Source organism: Cetorhinus maximus, chromosome 31 (genome assembly GCF_964194155.1).
Source record: "Cetorhinus maximus chromosome 31, sCetMax3.hap1.1, whole genome shotgun sequence".
Classification (NCBI taxonomy): Eukaryota; Metazoa; Chordata; class Chondrichthyes; order Lamniformes; family Cetorhinidae; genus Cetorhinus; species Cetorhinus maximus.
In genome coordinates, this window is record NC_135909.1 from 11,139,734 (window position 1) to 11,160,726 (window position 20,993).

General features: G+C 43.9%; 1 long non-coding RNA gene and 2 other non-coding genes across 3 annotated transcripts in view; 1 reads left to right on the forward strand and 2 right to left on the reverse strand.

Moving 5' to 3' along the window:
• LOC144670421 (uncharacterized) overlaps positions 1-20,993 on the forward strand; it is a 918,626-nt gene that overhangs the window by 38,165 nt on the left and 859,468 nt on the right. The window lies entirely within an intron of this gene.
• trnam-cau (transfer RNA methionine (anticodon CAU)) lies at positions 13,096-13,167 on the reverse strand. The gene has a single exon. It is a non-coding gene; the product is annotated as a tRNA-Met (tRNA).
• On the reverse strand, positions 17,715-17,786 carry trnag-ucc (transfer RNA glycine (anticodon UCC)). The gene has a single exon. It is a non-coding gene; the product is annotated as a tRNA-Gly (tRNA).

Sequence of the window (20,993 nt, forward strand, 5' to 3'; positions counted from 1 at the left end):
TTTTTTTTATCAGAAACACTCAAGTTCTGTGCCACCAAGTGGCTATTTACCTAAAACTGGGTGCTGTGGTTACTGACCCTTCTGTCACTGGATTAAAAAAAAACGTTCTCCTTATTTAGTCTATCAAAATCATTCATCATTTTGTGCAACTCATTACTGTTCTGTCGACAGAGGCGACATCAGGAAAATGCAAGGGACACTTTAAGATTGAAGCAGAATGTGTGTTTATCCACATTCAGGATATTTCAACACCGTGCAGTCGTAAACCCGACCAAGGTGCTTTACAGGAGAAGTAACAAGCAGCATTTGATACCGAACCATGTATTAGGCCAGGTGGCCAAACACTTCATCAAAGAGGTAGATTTTAAAGAGATCGTTAAAGGAGAAAGGAGAGTTGGGAGGTTTAGGGAAAGAATTGAAGAGCTGATGTTTCCGACAGCTGAAGGCACGGCCTCCAATGGTGGAACAAGGAAATGCGCGAATCATCAAGGGACCGGAATTAGATTCAGAACGAGTAAGGGGATTGTCTGGAAATGGACGCCTGACAAGTGAGAAATCTACACCCGGCCCTCCAATATTCTCACTGCCGCTCGCCCCATGTGTCCAGTTGGAAAACATTCTGAAGCAGCATGTAATCTGGCAGGGAACCCGGGATAAGCCTCCACTGTCTGATCGAAAACTGCAACAGGAGCTGATCATTACAACTGTGAGAGCCGCGTGGTAATGGTATTGGTCTTGACATCCAGTGGTGTAGGTTCACATCGGCCTCACCATGTTATTGTTTAAAGGTGTCTCCCAGAAACAGTCTGGAGCGATGACAGGGCAGTTCTGAGAGGCAGTGTCATGCTGCATGTCACTATTACCAACTGGCTGCTTATGAACAGGTTGGAGTCTGCCTGAGGGCTGAGCAAACTGACTGCGTTCGAGCAATTCTCAATGTGTATTGGAGGAGTTGCCCTGAGAATTTGCTGATTCTGCTCAGTGGTTCGGAGGGAAAGCGAACAGGGACTCGAGTCACCATCACCAACAGCATTAACGACCCAGTTTCTCATTTAAACCACAGTCATGGAGTTATAGAGTTTTACAGCACGGAAAGAGGCCCGTCGGCCCATCGTGCCCGTGTCAGTCATCAATCCCCTTTCTACTCCAATCCCATTCTCCAGCACTTGCCCTTTCTCCGGTACATCTATGACTGCTTCGGTGTCGCTTCATGCCCTTGTCTGGACTTGGAAAAATTTTAAATTTTGCTTCCAATTTCCACCCCTCCATCATTTTCACATGGTCCATCACTGACACTTTCCTTCCCTTTCTTGACCTCTCAGTTTCAATTTCTGGTGATAGACTGTCCACCAATATTCGTTACAAGCCTAGCGACTCCCACAGCTACCTCGACTACAGCTCTTCACACCCCGCTTACTGTAAGGACTCCATCCCATTCTCTCAGTTCCTTCACCTCCGTCGCATCTGTTCTGATGAGGCCACTTTCAAAAACAGTTCCTCTAACATGTTTTTCTTCTTCGTTAACCGAGGTTTTCCACCCATGGTGGTTGACAGGGTCCTCAACCCTATCCGGCCCATCTCCTACACATCTGCCCTCGCACATTCCTCTCCCTCCCAGAACCATGATAGGGTCCCCCTTGTCCTCACTTATCACCCCACCAGCCTCCGCGTTCAAAGGATCATCCTCCGCCATTTCCCCCAACTCCAGCATGATGCCACCACCAAACACATCTTCCCTTCAACCCCCCTGGCGGCATTCCGTAGGAATTGTTCCCTCCGGGACACCCTGGTCCTCTCCTCCATCACCCCCGACATCTCGACCATCATCTCACGGCACCTTCCCATGTAACCACAGAAGGTGCAACATCTGCCTCTTTACTTCCCCCCCTTCTCACCGTCCAAGGGCCCAAACACTCCTTTCAAGTGAAGCAGCATTTCACTTTCACTTCCCTCAATTTAGTCTACTGCATTCGCTGCTCCTAATACGGTCTCCTGTATATTGGAGTAACCAAACGCAGACTGGGCCACCGCTTTGCAGAACACCTTCGTTCTGCCCGCAAGCATGTCCCAGACCTCCCTGTCGCTTGCCATTTCAACACTCCACCCTGTTCTCATGCCCACATGTCCGTCCTTGCACTGCTACAGTGAAGCTCAACGCAAACTGGAGGAACAGCACCTCATCTTCTGACTAAGCACTTTACAGCCTTCCGGACTGAATATTGAGTTCAACAATTTCAGATCATGAACTCTCTCCTCCATCCCCACCCCCTTTCCGATCCCCCTTTTACTAATAATTTATAATTAAAAAAAAATAAATCTTTCTTTTTCCACCCATTTTTAAATGTATTTCAATCTTTTGTTTTATCTCCATCTTTTAGCCCATGTCGATCCCTCCCCCCACCCCACCCCCACTAGGTCCATCTGCCACTAGCCTGCTTGCTGCCGTTTATGCCTCCATTAGCATATTCCTTAGATAACATCACCGCCGTCAACACCCCTTTGTCCTTTTCTCTATGGCATCTTTGGCAATCTCTTCTTTGCCTCCACCTATCACTGGCCCCCTATCCAGCTCCACCTGTCCAACTCCCCTCTACCAGCTTATGTTTCACCTCATTTCTCTATTTCTTTATTTCTGTTGAAGAGTCATTCGGACTCGAAATGTCACTCTATTCCCCTCTGCTGATGCTGTCAGATCTGCTGAGTTTTTCCATGTATTTTTGGTTTCCTTTCGGATTTCCAGCATCCACAGTATTTTACTTTTGTCCTGTATGCTCCGTCGTTTCAAGTGTTCATCTAAGTGCTTCTCAAATGCCGTGAGGGTTCCCGCCTCTACCATCCTTTTAGGCAGTGAGCTCCAGATGCCCTCTACACTCTGGATGAAACCAAAATCCTCAAATCGCCTCTGTACCACTTGTCCCATACCTTAAATATATGCCCCCTGGCTAATGATCTCTCAAAGAAAGGAAGAACTTCCTCCTAACTGCCCAATCTCTGCCCCTCATAACTTTGTGCACCCCAACCAGGTCGTCCCCTCAGCCTCCTCGGCTCTCAGGAAAACAACCCTATCCGATCCAGTCTTTCTTCATACCTTAAAGGCTCCAGCCTAGGCAACATCCTGGTGAGTCTCCTCTGCACCCTTTCTGATGCAATCACATCCTTCCTATATTATGGCGAGCAGAACTGCGCACAGTACTCCAGCTGTGGCTTAACTAGCACTTTATACAGTTCCAGCATAACCTCTCTGCTCGTATCGTCAATGCCTCGACTAATAAAGGCAAGTAAACCATCTGCCTTCTTAACCACCTCATCGACCTGTCCTACTGCCTTCAAAGATCATTGGAAATGCACAACAAGGTCCTTCTGATCCTTTGTGCTTCCTAAGGTCCTGCCATTCATCGTGTGATCCCTTGCCTTGTTAGTCCTCAAAAAATGCTTCACATCAAACTTTTCAGGATTAAGTTCCACTTACCAGTGTTCTGCTCATCTGGCCAGTCCGCCTGTGTTATCCTGTGGTCCAAAGCTTCCCTCCGCGCTGTTTACCACCCCACCAATTTGCTTGTCATTTGGAAACTTGCTGATCATACCTGCTGTATGTCGGTGGAGCAATGTGAGGTGAGCGGGATATGAGCTTGGGACATTATCCAGTCTGTGCTGGGGGATTGCTGGGAAGGAAGTTGTTTTGTCTGCTTATCCAAGCGGAATGTTGGGGGTAGAGCGGCGGTCAGAGCCCGAGGGGAGGGTGAAAGCCTTTCACTGAGTTTCAAGGTTGTAAATCAGATCCTGGAAGTATTGCTGCTGTGTTCCCACGAGGTGGGGTCTCATTTTTAGAGGCAAAAACTTACATCAAAACTGAGATGTCGGGCGTTGGAATCTGCTCTGCACCGATTAAATTCATTTAATCTTTGTTTCCCGTAATAAACAAGAGTTGTGAAGCAAAAAGCTTACATCAAGGACCGGTCATTGAAGGAAAAAAGAATTGGAGACGCGGGACGTTAGAACCTGCTCAGCACCGATTCACATTAACTCAATATTGTGTCCTGGGATAAATAAGTGGTTTGTTGCTGTCCATTACAAAAACAAATTGAATTCTGAAGGTTCTGGCCAGTAACTTCACAATTTTCACTATTACATCTCTCAGCATCGTCAGCAGCATCCCATGAAGTCCTTGCGACTGACCAACATAAAGTTCAGCCAGTCCGTCCAGTACCTCTTTTTAAACAAGAGTTAAATATAAAAGAAGGCAGCTGTAAATTGTGGATGGAGAAAATGAGCACTTGTTTGGAAGAGAATTTAAAGGAGATCACCTTTGTGATAAAGAAGTAGGATTAGCAAAAATAAAAATAGCAATAAATGGAATGAAGGAAGCGGGGTTTTCATGGGCTGATTGCCGAATTTCACAAAGATTCTTTTAATAGAGATTGAAAATCCATTTTTCGACTCCTTTATGGAAATTAACATTGATGGAAGCCTCTCCTCATTTATAATGCAGCATATCTTAGTTAACAAGAATCATGTGGGTAGATGTGATTCAAAGAATTGGAGGCATATCCCATTATATTAATGATTATAAGATCCTGATGAGGGCTAGGGAAAAGTTTTGGGAAGAACAGCAAGGCCATGGAGAGCGTACAGTGGAGATTTACTGGAATGGTATGAGCGCTGAGGGATCCCGTATGTGGATGGACTGGGTTAAAAACTGCCAGTGTTCTTCTTATCACAGGGAACGTAAAGGGGAGATTTAGTATAGGTATTTAAAATCATTCCAAGTATTTTCTTTCTTATACAATACGGTTTACCAATTGACAGAATGTTTGACAACCAATGAAGAGTACATACACTCTGCAAGATTTTCTATTGTCATAATTTAATTTGTCAGGAAATGTTTCACATTGGTCCATTCCAAACAGTCCCTGACCTGATGTGATAGAAATTCCTTTCACTTACAGAAGCTGCATTTCCAACATTGTGCACCAGGCTGCTCATTCAGAACCTTCTTACCAACTTCTCATGGATGGAAAAAGGGTGTGAGACTGTGTTCTAAAACTCAGACTGGTGACCAGGTGACTGAGAGTTTAAGGTGGTGGATTGCTAATCTATTATGTTTTGCATGCGTGTGTTCCAATCTAATCCTTGTTGCTAGTTTGTGGATATTATTAATTAGTTGTTGCTTCCTGTTTTGTTACATTTTGAATAAAATAGAACTGAAATCCGTTGCTTGTCAATATCTCACTGGAGATCACGGATTTGTTCAGACTTCATCAAAACTGAGACTGACAATTACAGTTCTTCACCCAAATTATACTGGAATGATTATCAGACAGGATTCATGAAAGGAGGCAACGGAAAAAGTTAATGACGATGGAGCAGAAACATAACATTATCCTTGGGGAACACATTTAAGTTGAAATTTGCTTGATGAGTTCAGTGAGTGAGCAAGTTTTAGCAAATGAACTTTAAAGTGATGGGCTGTCTAATTAATCCTATGAAGGATAGAGCGGGTGGTTTATTTTTGTGCTGAGATGTGGGAAAATGTGGAGGAGCAGGAAGCTATGTACAGACATCATTAAAAGCAAGTGCACAGGAAGGTAACAATACTGTAACAATGCTAGTAGAATACAAAGGATTGGACTTCATGCTACAGCTTTATAAAACTCTGTTTAGATCCCATTTAGATCACTGTGTTTAGTTCCAGACAACACACTTCAGGAAGGAGAGACTGGCCTCCGAGTGGGAGCAGCAGAATTTCACCAGAGTGATACCAGCCTCAAATGGTGACGGATTTCAAAGACTAGTCTCGTAATGCCTTGAATATCGAAGATTAAGGGGCGACCAAACTGAAATATATATGATAATTAAATGATTTGACAGGGTAGATCGGGAGGAACTATTAAATCGGGCGGGGGAAGACCATAAGAAGGGGACATAACCTTCAAATTAAAACAAAGCCTTTCAGGGGTAATTTCAGGAAGCACTTCTTCACACAAAGGGTGGTGGAAATAATGAATTCTCTCGCTCAATCAAGCGTTAAAGCTGGGAGTCAATCAAAAACTTCCAAAGTGAAACTGATGCCTTTTGTTTGGTAAGAGCTTTAAGAATTACAAAACAAAGAGGGATAGACGGAGCTAAAATACAGGCCAGTCATGAGTTCATTAAATGGCAGAACAGACATGAGGGAAGAATACTTTACTTCTGTTTGTATATTCCGATCTTCACAATCCTGAACCGAGCAGGCTTTCAAATTATGATCCAGTGTGTACATATTGCCTCATGAAGTTAATTCCTCCACCCACTCTTCATAAAGAAAAAACGAAATCTGGAGGGAACTGAAACGAGGTGTCAGCCTTTGTTGATGCCATTATTCTCTCAATATTGACAGTCTCCAGTCCTGAACTAGAATTCCTCACACAACTCAACCCCGAGTAAATACTGCAGATAATTAAATTATCCTCTCCAACCTGCATTTCCTAGATTTTACATGCTGCCAATCCTTTGATCAATATTTGGGAATTTAAATCCTGAAACATCTGTCTGTTAACCCAATTCCGTCGTGTTTTTTTCAGGGGGGCGGAATTAGAATCCAGTTGTTTCCCTCTCTGTACATATTCTCTCAGTGTCTCCATCCCTCACTGATTGGACGGGAAGTGAGTTTGTATTAATCCTGTGATGGACAAACCTGCTCCATGATTCAAGCATTTTCTGTGTCTCTTAAAAAAATTTCAGAGGATAATTACTTATTGAAACACAGGAATTCGTGAAAGTTTCCCGGGTCCTGGATACTTTTATGAGCTGATGAAACAAAATAAATCCAATTCCTGCACATAATGAGTTCAGGCAGGATGAGGTGCCTGTATCTCAATGATCAGATATTGGATCTGATGAAGAAAGTTTTTTGAAGGGCGATGTGTTCCTGTGTGAAGCCGGGAAGAGGTTTGGTTTTCCACTTCAAACTTTGACTCCTCAGTTAGTTTTTTATGTGCAGCAGTTTCTGGTGGTGTTATTGAGTCAGAAAAGTTGGTCAAGACAGTGGGAGAATTCCCCGCGCTCCTTTCAATAGCGCAGGGGAACCTTCATCAACATCAGGGCCCAATTTAATCATCTCTTCAAAAACCTGCTGCCAGTTATTGCTCAGGGGTACATTGAGCTGGGACACTGAGGTTAGTGACTTAATGAAATAAGTTCTTCATACAGAAAACATTAGCCCCTCACACACTCTGATCAATTAGACCCTCTATCCTTTATTAATGATTCATTTGTTGTGATTTTGAGTGCCACCCGAGTTGAGTTTTAAGTCAGATTTCATGTCTAATTGAGCAAAACCGAAACTGGTTAAGGGAAAAGGAACATACACTTTCTGTCAGAAAGGGGCAGCTAATTTGCACAGAGGAAACTCCCATAAACATCAACGTGATCATACTTCGGGCTGTTGATTGATGAATAGATATCAGCCAGTACTCGGAACGGGGATAACTCCACTGCTCGTGTGTTTTCTGCTGTAGCACCATCCGATCACGGACAATAAAATGAGAGGATGGACGAGGCTTTGTTTTAATGTCTCTTCTGAAGGGCAGCACCTCCCTCAGTACTGGAGTGTCAGCCTTACTTGTTACAAGAAAATTCTGGACTGGGATTTGAAGAAAGACTCCTGTGTTTTAAAGGCGAGTGTGACCAAGTCAGCCCCAGTGAAAGTGTTTAAGAAATCGCCCAATCCACAGCTACATGACTTGGGTAACTATGTGGTCATCCCCTGGCAGGTCACATGACAGCTGTAGCCACAAGGCATCACAGCCAGTTTTGTGACTGGATTCAAACCCAAAATCATGTCTCAATGACATCTCAAATAAAGCTGTCGGCTGCTTGAAAACACAGCAGTTAAACTTGCTGCCTGATCATAAAAGACACTTGGACATTTACAAACCTAAATCATTTGATAAAATAGTTCAAAAACCATCAAGATTGAAATCCTATGAAGAAAAGTCAAGTAATTATTGAGAACTCTGCTGAGAAAGCTTCATTGGACAGCACAGAAATCAGGTGAAGAGTCTGAGTAAATCGACACCAGCGAATAAGTCAACATCAAAACTGAATCAGCTCTTGTGAAGATCAGTGAGTAAAAGCTGAATGCTCCGTGCACCATCAGCTCATCAAGTAGATGTATTGTCTGGATAACGCATTCTGTTTAGAACAGGATTTATTGACCTGAGTTGAGCAGGCACGTTATTGCAGAACAAATAAGTCACCTCTAGATTTTCCTTTGAAAACATAGAAATTAGGAGCAAACTTCGAGTTTGTTGATATATTAAATTCAAATAAACTGGACTTATAATGCAAAGGAATTGATATTCAAAATCAAACCTTCCTTTCAGGTAAATTACGTGGAACAATTAAATTACAAACAAGAACTCAAGTGACCTGTGAGCTCAAACACAGAGAGAGTAAATTTCAGAGTGAAGACTTAAAAATTTCAATTTTTTGCAAGTGAGGATGAAGTGCAGAGGGTGAAGAAGCTGTTGTGTAAATTTAACCGAGATACTGCAGCAAAATTACAAGAGGGAAGGAGTGGAACTCTCTAAATAACGAGAACTTCAATTAAATAGACAACTCATTTCAGTGAAATGTTGGGACAGCTGAGAGCTGTTGCCTATACATCCTGTGCTCTGTGGGAGCTCCAAATAAGACTGATGATAATAATCAGATTCATAATACATTACAGAACCAAGCAAAATACAGAAAGTGCAGAGGAGAGATGGAAAAAGGAAATTAGATCAGAAGAGAGAGCGTATGAGAAAAGATTTGCAGCTAACAATCGAAAACACAAAAGAGTTTTTACCAGCATAAGGGCAGACACTGAAAGGGGTGCTGATTTGGAGAACCTGTGCGGGGAGAGGGCATGGCTGACGTACTAAATGAGAACATACAAACAAACTAATTAGCAGCAGGAGTAGGCCACTCAGCCCCTCGAGCCTGCTCCGCCATTCAATAAGTCCCTGCCTGATCTGATTGTAACCTCAGCCTCACATTCCTGCCTACCCCCAATAACATTTCACCGCCCCCTCCCCCACCCCACCCCACAACCCCCTTAATCAAGAATCTATCTAACTCTGCCATTAAAATATTCAAAGACTCTGCTTCCACCAGCTTTTGAGGAAGAGAGCTCCAAAGACGCTCGACCTTCGGATAGAAAAGAAACTCTGAAATGAGCGACCCCTTATTTGTAAACAGTGACCCCGAGTTCCAGATTTTGCTACAAGAGGAAACGTGTTCTCCACCTCCACCCTGTCAAGACCCTCAGGCTCTTAAAGGTTTGAATCTAGGTGCCTCTTACTCTCCCGAACTCCAGGCGATACAAGCCTAACCTGTTCAACCTCACCTCATAAGACAACCGGCCCATCCCTGGTATTTGCCTCGTAAATTTTGCACTAAACCTGTCATCACAAAACAAGCGGATGCTGCTAATGTCATTGGTGGGGAAATTGGATAGGATGAAAATAGATGAAGTGGAAGCTATCACAAGGCTGGCACCGCTCACAGTAGAAAAGCTGCTCGATCCGCATCGGATACACCTTGGATTACTGAGGGAATGAAGGGTGGAAATAGCGGAGACTCGAGCCACAATCTTTCAATCCTCCTTGGATATGGGAGTGAAGCCAGACGACTGCAGGTTGTTCATGTTACACCCGTGTTTAAATTGGAGAGGGATAAACCCAGTAACTACAGAGCAGTTAGTCTCATGCTGTTGGTGGGGAAACGTTTAAAGATAATAATCCAGAACAAAATTCATTGTCACTCGGTAGAACATGAGTTGATTAATGATAACCAGCACAGACTGGTTAACAGAAAATCAGCACTGAAATTCTTAATAAAGCTCTTTGATGACGTATCAGAGAACATTGACCAGGGGAGCGAGGATGATGGTGTGTGTCTGGACTTCCAAAGGGATTTGAAAAAGTCCCACATAATGAACCTGTTGGTAAAATTCCAGCAGCTGGGATTAAAGGGGCAGCGACAGCATGGATATAAAATTGAATAAGGGACAAAAAGGGTAATGTTGTGGCGAGATCTGAAGATGAGTCATACTCAAACGTTAACTCTGTTTCTCTCTGCACAGACGCTGCAAGGGCTGCTGAGTTTTTACAGCATTTTCTGTTTTATTGTAAATTTTAATAACTTCCAGCCTATATTCAAGTTTGCTGATAACACTAGGTTAGGTGACATGGTTAGCAGCATATGTGCAAGCAACAAGTTTCAAAGGGTCATTGACAGATTTAGTGAGTGAATAAACTGTGGCCGATGGTGGTCAACATTGGGAAGAGTGAGGTCATCCACCTTGAACTAAATGAAGATCCGAGAATTTCCTAAACAGTCAGAAACTTGGGACTATGCCGGAGGACACTAGAGCGGGAGCTGAGTGAGACTGGAGGATGCAGAAAGAAAAGAGGCAGAGCTGCCCGAGAGCAGACGTGAGGGAGAGAGAAGGAGAGAAGAGTGAGAGTGGCAGGGATAAAGAGCTGAGAGGAAGGGGCTGGAGCAAACTGGCCATGTTCAAAATATTCAATGCTTGATATCACAGGAAAGGAGGTAACTGGTTAGTTTGTGCCGATTTCTCTGTTTTTCTCTTCCTAAATTTGGACATTGATTGAAACTAGGAGATGAGAATTTTTTAAAAATATCAATCAGGGTAAGTATAACAGTAAGTGCGAGTGTATTAACTGGATTCAATGGGAATCATTGGGAAAACTCTCTGTTGCTTGGAGTCATACCTACCACAGAGGAAGTTGTTTGTGGTTGCTGGAGGTCAATCACCTCAGCTCCAGGATATCATTGCAGGAGTTCCTCAGGGTAGTGTCCTCGGCCCAACAATCTTCAGCTGCTTCATCAATGATCATCCTTCCAAAATAAGGTTAGAAACCTGATGATTGCACAAGGTTCAACAGCGTTCACGACTCCTTGGAGACTGAAGCAGTCCATGACCAAATTCAGCAAGACCTTTACATATAATAGATATATATATAATGGCTTGGATGAGGGAAATTAATGTGCTATCGCCAAGTTTGTGGATGACACAAAACTAGGTGTGAAGGCAAATGGTGAGTGTGATTCAAAGAGTCTAAGAAGGGATATAGACAGGGAAATCATGTTAGATTATTGTTTTATAGTTCCTTCAGAATGTAAGCTGCAGGGATGATAAAGGGGAGCCAGTTGTATTCCAAAAGACATTCTATAAGATGCCACATAAAATGTCACAACACAAGATAAGAGTACATGTTGTTATGGTTCATATATTACCATGGATTGAGAACTGGCTAACTAACAGGACACAGAGAGTCAGGATAAATGGGTCATTTTGAGGTTGGCAAACTATAACAATTGGACAGATACAGAGTTCAGTGTTGGGGCCTCTACTATTTACGATCGATGTTAATGATTTGAATGATGGTATCCATCGTATTGTAGCAAAATTTGTTGACGATGCAAATATAGGAATCAAAGCAAGTTGTTTGGTGGATACAGAGAGTCTGCATAGATATGTAGATGTTCAAGTGAATGGGGATAAAATGGCAGATATAGTACAATGTAGTAAAATGTGAGGTTGCCCACTTCTGCAAAAAGCATTGGAGAGAGGAATATTACTTAGATAGAGAGACTGCAGAATCCTGTGGTTCAGAGGGATCCTTGTACAAGAATTCCAAAAAATGTTGAGATGACATTGCAGAATGCTGCAGTACAGATGGATATGGGTGCCGCTGTATAAGAATAATTGAAAAAAGTTAGCATGCAGGTGCATCAAATACTTAGGGGGGCATGCGGAATGTTGGTCTTAATTGCAAAGGGACTGGAATAGAAAAGCGGTGAAGCCTTGCTGCAACTGTACAGCGCATTGGCGAGACCACACCTAGAATAATGGGTGCTGATTTGGTCTGATTACTGAAAGATGGACATTACTTGCATTGAAGACAGTTCCCGAGAAAGGGGACTGGGATATTCCCTCGACTGAGGGTTTTTTCTAATGAGGAAGGGTTGATCAGGTTGGATCTAGACTCACTAGAATTTCGAATGACTTAACAATATGAAAGTGAATGAGTATCTGGCAATGAGTGACCAAAATATGTGAGAGACAGACATTCAGTTCGAGCAGAAAGGTCACAAACATGCTAGTTATCAGCTCAAGTAAGGCCAATAAGGACGGAATGAGTGGTAAACTGAGCACGTTAAATTCCCATCAGCTATTAACAGGTAAAACAAGATAGGAAACAATCAGATGCACTCAAATAATAATTTAGTGTAAGCTGTATCTAATGCAAACCCGAAGGAATGAAACATTTATGATATTTATGGTTACTTATTATTATGGTTAATATTATTAATAATGGGGATGGAATTCCATAAATTAAACCAGTGATTAAGAAGGAATGACAATTTCTGTCCAGATAATGATGAACTGTGTATTTGGTGCGATGCTGTCTCCGCTATGCTGATAGTTTTGTCCTTCTCGGTGGTTCATGTCACAGGGAGGACGCTGCTATGCAAATAAAGATGGCGAATTACTGCAGGGTGTCCTATAGATCGGAAAACCTGCGGCTAAGTTCCCATCCGAGTCACTCATCATCCTGACTTGTAAATATATCGCCGTTCCATCACTGTCGCTGGGTCAAAATCCTGGAACTTCCTTCCTAACAGCATTGTGGGTGTACCTACACCACACGGAACGCAGCGGTTCAAGAAATCAGCCCACCACCACCTTCTCAAGGGCAACTCGGGATGGGCAAAAAATTCCGGCCCAGCAGCGAAGCACGATGTTGCTTCCATCTAAGAGGATGTTTTTTTTTTCTATTCAGATAATCAAACAGTGATAGTGAAGAGGAGGTGGCCACTCAGGACATTGCGCCTGTGCCAGTTCTTTGGGAGGAATGTGCTGAGGGAATGGGGAAAGCATTGGCTGGGATGTGTTTGCAGCCTTTCCAGCTTTTTTCCATCTGTGAATAAACACCATATCAGAGATTTGTTGAAGATTGAATTTTTGCAGGAAGCTGATGTAAATAACGGACATGATTGTGGGCAACAGAAAATGCTCCTTTTTGGCATTAATTATAATGTAAATAGCAGAGGATGGTTTCGATCCATCGACCTCTGGGTTATGGGCCCAGCACGCTTCCGCTGCGCCACTCTGCTGCTTTGTTGCTAAAGTCTACTGTTCCGTTATGGTGTTAAAGTGTTTCACCTGTTTAGAATATATTTCCTGCTGTGGAATTGTGCTCTCTGGTGTTGAGAAATGTTCTTTGTTGTTGTGCAAAATGCTTCCCTGCAGTACAAACGTGTTCCCGGTTGTATAAATATGATGGCCGAGCCAGCGAATCCCATATCCATTGAATTTTAATAAAGTTCCGCTCTGTTGCGCTTCTCAGCTCTGGCCAGTAGATGTCAGCACACTCAGAGAGCGACAGAACAGACAAGAATTATTCACATTTTATTGGACGGCGAAGGGGGGTATCTGGAATTACTAACGGTGGAGATGATATTTCATAATACTTTGTTTTACCAAGCAGAAGTTATAATGTTGTGCTGAAACCGTCAGATTGTTGTTCTGCATTTGAGAGTGAGATACATTCTTCACTGCCCTTTTCTGGCCCATTTTGTGAACGTGGGATTCAATATCTATGTTACTTTCTGGTACTGTGTGAAACGGAGAGACATTCTGAAGCTATCAGTCTTGGTTACTGTATGTGAGTGTGGAGACATTGTCAGTGGAACTGCCAATGTGTTTGGATTTATTCTGACAGTCACTCTCTTGGACAGTATATTTGTGTTATATTCCATTCCTATCTGTCTCAGTATTTTCTGATACTGAGAGAGGTGGGTTACATTGTGAAACTGTCAGCGGACCTGTATGTGTGGAAGGATTTTGCTCTATCAGTCAGCTTCTGGTGCTGAAAGTGAGTGTTGGAGTCATTCTGTGTCTCTCATTCTCTGGTACATTATACCTGTGTCATATTCAGACTGCATATTGCATTTTCTGGTATTGTATGAGCGTCTGGACACTTTTTGAGCCGGCCAGTAGAACTGTAGATGTGCAACTGTTTTGTTCTCAGTCACTTTCTGGTAATGCAAATGAGTTTGGGACTCATTCTGAATCTCTTAATGGTGTGTGTGTGTGTGTGTGTGTGTTTAACTCTATCAGTCAGTACTTCTGTATGTGAACATGGAAATCATTCTGAATCTGAAGTCTTTGGTGCCGTTTTTTTAATCATTCGTGGGATGTTGTCTTCGCTGGCTAGGCCAGCAGTTATTGTCCATCCTTAATTGCCCTTGAGTAGGTTGTGGTGAGCTACCTTCTTGAACCACTGCAGTGCATGTGGTACAGGTACATTCTCAGTACTATTCGGAAGGGAGTTCCAGGATTTTGACCCAGCGACAGTGAAGGAACAGCGATATATTTCCAAGTCAGGATTTTGAGTGTAGTATCCACTCTGTATCCATTACATACATGTCAGACTCTCGTAACGTGTGTGAGCGGCGGATTCAATACAGATCTGTCAAAGGCACTCTGTATCTGTGATATTGTAAAGTAAGTGTGGGAATCATACGTTTATTTCATCACTTGGTTGTGTTTGTGAGCATGAGATTCATTCTGTATCTGTCAGTGGGATTAATTTGACATCTGTCAAACTTTCGTATTATAAAAAATTGTGAGATTCAATTGGTGCTTTCCAATCATCGGTATTGTATGTGAAATTGGAATTTATTGTGTGTGTGTTAGTGTGTGGTCTTCCATTTGTATCCGTCAGCATCTGTTACTCTATGTGATGCTTGGACTCTTTCTAAATCTCTCAGTGGTACAATTGGTGTGTCATTTTTTTTAGTATCACTCAGATTCAGCTATTCTGAGTGAGTGCAGTGAACAGCCTGTATCTTTCAGCCTCTGGCACTGAAAATGTGCTTGAGAATTATTCTCTGCTTCTGTGTGAGTGTAGGATTGATTATATAACTTTCAGTCTCTGGGACTAATTATAAGTTTGGATTAATTCCACATACATTTCCAGCCTAACAACAGGCCACTGATATGGTAGGTTTAAAGCAAACAATGTGTGTCAGCTTTGGCTGAGTATTAAATCTCTGTCACTGTGAACACAATTGTGAAAGATAATGTATCCTTCAATCTGATCCTGGATTGGTCTGCAAGTGCAACTCAAGCTTGTATGAAACGATTTGATATGTGGCATTCAGTCTGATTCTGAGTCAGAATTTCCACACAAATGCAAAATGGAGCTCAGTCCTGAATTGGTAAAGTATCTTTAATTTGACACTGTGTGAGGATTGAGAATTAGCATGTGGTTTATAGCTCAATCCATACTCATCAAATTAATATTGTATCTTAGTTTCGTAATCAGGGTGAGTTTTAACTAGAGTCTGAGTTTGTATCTTAGGTTACACTCACTTTCAGAATATCTCAAGCTAAAATGCACTTGAGATTTGGATTTGCATCTAATGTATGTGTCAGGACACAATGTGGGAATTAATACTGCAATTTATAAACTAATGATGTGTGCAAATATTGGACTGCTGCATAACATGAATCTCAATGTACACTATTAAGGTTAAGCCTGTAAACTTGAAACTGGAAACATGCATCAGTTTTATTTGACATTTAGTTTGTAGCTGAGGCTGTAATATTGTGGGATTGACCTGCTAAAAATTGGATTTTGGGTGAGAATGTGGACTACCCGTCTGTGGTACTGAGCCGAAGTAACATTGGAACAATGTCTATCTCTCCTGCACTGTTTGATTGATGGATGGAAAGTGTGACTCTGGAACTATTTCTGCTGTCTGAGACTGTGAAATTGATGACCTGTCTGTGTCCCTGCGCTCTGTCAGTGATAATGTACGGACTGTGTGGGAGGAGCTGGCGGGAATCTTCATTCTAGCTTGGCTGGAGGAAACACCACATTTATTCTGGTTCCTTCAATTATTTGCCTGTTGGAAAAAAGTATATTTTAGGACTCAAGTACAGGTGGGGTGGAAGATACAGATTCCATCAGTTTAACCTCTATAAATAATCATTGTGAATGTTTTGAGAATTTTAAGCCAGGCCCAAGCTCTGATTGGTCAGTCCATTCTCAATCCAAATCTTCAACCAATCGGAGAGCCAGGTGGAAGGAATTGGAAGTGCCGATTGGCTTACATTTTATTGGTTTATAAACTCGAAAAGCCCGCCAATTTGAGGGGGAGAAAGATAATAGCCGAACGGCTTAATTTCCAGGCAACAATTTTAATCTCACACTTTAGGAGCTGTAATATTGTATTTTGCGTCACAGAATCCGGGCGCTATTTTAGGAACAGATTAAATGTGTCAATCTCTTATCTGTAACCGGCGATAACAAAGCAGCGATTTAAAACAGAGCCAATCTCAGCTCACTGGAAACGCAATAAACGGTTACTAAACCGACTCCTTCACACAGGCTTCATCGGGACAGAGAGAAACGGCTGATTTCTGATCCTGTACCCTGAAAGCGGCCGGGAATGTTACAATCGGAAGAGCGGAGCGCTCCAACAGCCACACGCTCAGCATAGCTGCTCTTTCTCAGGAGCCTGTGAACACGGCCCGCGGGGAGCTGCAGTCCAGCCGGGGAGGAGCGAGACTTGGCTTTGGCTTTGTCCTGGGCTCTACCGCCGGTCTTTCTACAATCTTACACACACTGACACCACGAATGAAAAATTCCTCCCGTACTCACCCTTCCCCTATCTTTTGGGAAATGCAGTCGGCCACTTCTGAATGGTCAATGTGTTCGGAATCTCATTGGGTGGCTTTTGTAACCAATCAGAGAGCAGCCTATTTCACCAGCTTTCAAAGATCAATGAGAAAATGGGCCAGAGATTGGCTGAGCCAAACTGGCAGAGCTGAAACAGGTTTACAAATTGAACATTAGCGCCAATGTATTTGAGAATGGGTGAAAAAAAGAGACATGTCAAAGCTTTTCCTTCTGCACGCAACAGGACACTCGCAAGATAACCAATATAAGGGGAAGACAACAATTTATACTGATAGAGAATATACTTCAGGGTGGAATGTGACGGTCTTAGGCCCGGTCATGAGCTTGTGTGATACACAGCGCGAAATGATCTGATCAGGGTAGCCATTACCCTGCAGGATGCCTTTGATGAGCCCGGTTTCAGCATCAAGCTTGCATGGTGAGCAAATGGTTCGGGTTCTATTCACAAAGTTGCCGATAAGACCAATCTTACTGAGCGTGGAACTGTAAGAATCCCAACGCGTATATTGACCAGTGAAGGTCGACTTGCGGTAATCTGGTAGAGAATCCTCTGGAAGATTTCTCAACTAGGGTGTCAAATGAGGGGAGTTATTTTGACTGCTCCATTTCATAGGTGAATTTGAGCTCAGGATGGAGCCCATAAAGACATGTAAGGAAATTGTTACATGCAGCTGCGGATTTAAATATAGCAAACGTATCGTCCACATATCGGAAATATGCGAGAGGGAGGGGGTGAGGCGTCTTTCCACCCAAGGCCCGAATTTTACGTTCGAAAAACGTGAGTGATGAAAACGTTTGATGTATTTTATTTCATTAGTCCTTTATTTCCTTGTTGGAAATCTCCCCACACTTTCTGTTGTTCTTTATCTCATTTTGGAAACCACAGAGATTAACTACACGCGTCCGGAATTGTGGTCTGACCACGGGAAAGGCTAAAAAATAGGCCGTTGCTGCGATGGCCGGGAATCGAACCCGGGTCAACTGCTTGGAAGGCAGCTATGCTCACCACTATACCACCATCGCACACTTATTTAAATTACAGTCAGCATTTATAATACCGCGAAACACACTATATCTTTGGCATTTTGTGTCTGATTGATAAACTGTTTGGCAATAACTCTCACCATGTTCATCGAAACCAACACCCATCTAGGACCCTCCACCCCTGCCTGTCCCTCCGTCCCCACCCCATCTTCCAATCCCAGCCCCGGCCGTGTATTCACTATACCCCCTGACCTTCCCCTCTCCGACGCTGAACGTTCAGTGCTCAGCAAAGGACTTATTTCATACCCTTACGTCCTCATCTCAATGAATTTTGGGCTCGGCACGATGCTGAACTCTTCTTCCGCCGCCTTCGTCTCCATGCTCACTTCTTTGGGCAGGAGTCCTCTCCCCGTTCAACGGATCCTTTTACCCACCTCCAATATTCTCCCTCCGCCTGGAGCCCTCCCTCTGGATCCTTACCTTCTCTTGATCTTTTCATTGAGAACTGTCGGCGTGACATTAGTCGTCTCAATTTCTCTGCTCCTCTCACCAATTCTAACCTGTCTCTCTGAACATACTGCACTCCATTCTCTCAGGTCCAACCCCAACATTGTCAACAAACCCACTGACAAGGGTGGTGCTGTTGTTGTCTGGTGCACTGACCTCTACATCGCAGAGGCTGAACGTCAACTCGCAGACACTTCCTCCTACCTCTCCCTGGACCGTGACCCGACCACTGAACATCAAGCCATTGTTTCCAGGACTGTCACTGACCTCATCTCCTCTGGAGATCTTCCTCCCACAGCTTCCAACCTGATAGTCGCTCAACCTCAGACGTCCCGCTTCTACCTCCTACCCAAAATCCACAAACAGGATTGTCCCGACAGACCGATCGTGTCAACCTGTTCCTGCCCCACGGAACTCATTTCTCGTTATCTTGACTCCCTTCTCTCTCCCCTTGTCCAGTCACTTCCCACCTACGTCCGTGATTCCTCTGACACCTTACGTCACATCAACAATTTCCAGTTCCCTGGCCCCAACCGCTTCCTCTTCACCATGGACGTCCAATCCCTCTAAACCTCCATCCCCCACCAGGATGGTCTGAGGGCCCTTAGCTTCTTCCTTGAACAGAGGCCCGAACAATCCCCATCCATCACTACTCTCCTCCGTGTGGCTGAACTTGTTCTCACACTGAACAATTTCTCCTTTAACTCCTCTAACTTCCTCCAAATAAAAGGTGTGGCTATGGGTACCCGCATGGGCCCCAGCTATGCCTGTCTCTTTATGGGGTATGTGGAACATTCCTTGTTCCAGTCCTACTCTGGCCCCCTCCCACAACTCTTTCTCCGGTACATCGATGATTACTTTGGTGCTGCTTCATGCTCTCATCGGGACCTAGAAAAATTTATTAATTTTGCTTCCAATCTCCACCCCTCCATCATTTTCACGTGGTCCATCTCTGACACTTCCCTTCCCTTCCTTGACCTCTCTGTCTCAATTTCTGTTGATAGACTGTCCACCAATATCCATTACAAGCCTACCGACTCCCACAGCTATCTCGACTACAGCTCCCCACACCCCGCTTCCTGTAAGGACTCCATCCCATTCTCTCAGTTCCTTCGCCTCCGTCGCCTCTGTTCTGATGATGCTACCTTCAAAAACAGTTCCTCTGACATGTCCTCCTTCTTCCTTAACCGAGGTTTTCCACCCACGGTCGTTGACAGGGCCCTCAACCGTGTCCAGCCCATCTCCCGCTCATCTGGCCTCACGCCTTCTCCTCCCTCCCAGAAACATGATAGGGTCCCCCTTGTCCTCACTTATCACCCCACCAGCCTCCGCATTCAAAGGATCATTCTCCGCCATTTCCACCAACTCCAGCATGATGCCACCACCAAACACATCTTCCCTTCACCCTCCCTGGCGGCATTTCATAGGGATCCTTCCCTCTGGGACACCCTGGGCCACTCCTCCATCACCCCCTACTCCTCAACCCCCACCTATGGCTCCTCCCCATGCCCACGCAGAAGTTGCAACACCTGCCCCTTCACTTCCTCTCTCCTCACCGTCCAAGGGCCCAAACACTCCTTTCAAGTGAAGCAGCATTTCACTTGCATTTCCCCTAACTTAGTCTACTGCATTCGTTGCTCCTATTGCGGTCTCCTCTACATTGGAGAGACCAAACGTAAACTGGGCGACAGCTTTCCAGAACACCTGCGGTCTGTCCGCAAGAAAGACCCAAACCTCCCTGTCGCTTGCCATTTTAACACTCCACCCTGCTCTCTTGCCCACATGTCTGTCCTTGGCTTGCTGCATTGTTCCAGTGAAGCCCAACGCAAACTGGAGGAACAGCACCTCATCTTCCGACTAGGCACTTTACAGCCTTCTGGGCTGAATATTGAATTCAACAACTTTAGATCTTGAACTCCCTCCCCCATCCCCACCCCCTTTCCGTTTCTTCCCGCTCCCTTTTGTTTTTTCCAATAATTTATACAGATTATTCTTTTCCCACCTATGTCCATTATTTTTAAATATATACCTGTAATGCCCTGTCAGTCTTTCCACCCCATCCCCACTAGAGCTGTACCTTGAGTGTCCTGCCATCCATTCTTAATTAGCACATTCTTAGATAATAGCACCACCTTTAACACGTCTTTAATCCTTTGTCTGTGACATCTTTTGATTATCTGCTCCAATCACTGCTTGCTTGTCCCTACTACCACTCCCCGCCCAACTTCTTTCCCCCCCACCCCACCTTTAACCAACTTATATTTCATCCCTCTTCTAACTTTACTCAGTTCTGCGGAAGGGTCATGAGCACTCGAAACGTCGACTCTTTTCTTCTCTGCTGATGCTGCCAGACCTGCTGAGTTTTTCCAGGTAATTCTGTTTTTGTTTTGGATTTCCAGCATCCGCAGTAGTTTTTTGTTTTTATTCAGAATAATTTCCCGGCCCCGCTCTCTGGAATCAGGTCTGACAGTATCTCTCGTGAAGAATCAAACATTAACTCTGTCCCTCTCTCCTCTGATGCTGCCAGACCTGGAACAGGGCGAACGTTTCGATTCCAATGTGACTTCTTCGCCAGTTCCGGGAGGCTCTGTTTCACTCGCCGCAGATGCTGCCGGAGCTGCCGAGTTATTTTCAACAGCTTCTTTGTTTTTATTTCAGAATGTCAACAAAGCCGGGCCATTCAGGAGAGACTTTAAAAATATTGTTTCACGCAAAGATAGAGGTGTGAAACTGTCTTCC